The following is a 1,504-nucleotide window of genomic DNA, read 5'->3' as shown; positions in this document are numbered from 1 at the left end:
ATATATATATTTGTGCTGATAAGCCTGAGTGGTCTGTTGACTGACCTTTGTATTTGTTCAAATAATTGTTATGGGCAGGCAACAATATAAAAATGTTTGTCATAATTATGTCTTGTGATTATTTGACAGGAGTTTTACTTTTAAAATGTAAGTGTATTTAATTTAGTTACAATGTAAATACAATAAAAATTAAACCAAGATTTATAATAATTATTATTTTGATCCATAATGTCTGACTGGGCCTCGTGCCACTTCATGTTCAACAAATTGGGCCCGAGGTCAAAAAGGTTAAGAACCCCTGGTTTTCACCACATTTTTTCCCTGAAAATGACTGTGCTAAAAAAGCGCGTTGCTGTGGCAGATGCCAAGAAAAACGGTAGTCTCATGGAAAAAAAACATCTTGATCCATCCTCAGTTTCGTTCCCCTCTCAAGCCAAGCAAACAAAAGGTTTTGTGTCGAAGGACAAAAAAAAAAAAAAGAAGCAAAAGTTGAAGTTGGAGACACAGCAAGAGCGGGAGGGAGTAATTGGATGAGTGATATTTAGTGTGTTTGGATTTTATGTTAGAGCGTACTTTATTGTGTTTAGTCTTTAGCAGAGGTGCCCAAAGTGGGGGCCCATGGGCCAAAATTGGCCCACCAAGCCATTTGATTTGGCCCATCAGCAGTTGTCCTGGTTATTAGATTGCAATCTCCTGTCCTATGTAGAAACACTATATTTCCACTGTTCCACCATTGGTCCAACTATACAAGGAGCTGAAGTCAGATAGTTTTAACTCATGGTAATCAGTTTATCTTTGAATTATGTTAAGATTAAACATAAACTACAAGTAGCTACAAGAGACATTTCGATCAGATTTAAGCACACATCTAGATTTGCACACCTTATACTCATACCACACTTATACCACGTATACTCCAATTTTAATTTATGAAAAGTCCTAAGAGCCATTGGTGCCCGAGCCTATGTTGAATTTTCTCCATGTCTATGCGCTGAAAAAAATGTGGGCAACTACACTGGCTGCAAGCTTATTCATAAAAATAAAACAGCTTTACTTAAGAAGTATTTGCATTTCATGTGAGACAGAGAGAAAAACAGAGAGAGAAGAAATTAGAAAGATAGAAAGATTGAAATAGCGATTAGACGTATATTAAATATACACCAACAAAACACAGGACCACACACCCAACATCTGTCCACTCACCTGAAAAATAAATGGATAAATACATGGAGAGCATATATAAATATACACATACCCATACATATATAAAGATATACACACATACATGGCTACATTCATAAATATTGTCAGTATATACACACAGACATAAATACACACTCAGTGACCAGTCAGAACCCCCCGGATCAGAACACCTGTTTGTGAGCAGTTGTGAACATGCGTGTACATACAAGATTTCTCCAATGGAATATTTAATAGTGACTGTGGAGGACCGAGACCCAACCCCCAAGACACGAGGCAGACATAGGGAAGACCAGAGCCCAAG

The sequence above is a fragment of the Austrofundulus limnaeus genome, unplaced genomic scaffold, assembly GCF_001266775.1.
Source record: "Austrofundulus limnaeus strain Quisiro unplaced genomic scaffold, Austrofundulus_limnaeus-1.0 Scaffold28, whole genome shotgun sequence".
Taxonomy (NCBI): Eukaryota; Metazoa; Chordata; class Actinopteri; order Cyprinodontiformes; family Rivulidae; genus Austrofundulus; species Austrofundulus limnaeus.
The sequence above is the reverse complement of the archived record's forward strand: the minus strand, read 5'-3'. Positions refer to the sequence as shown.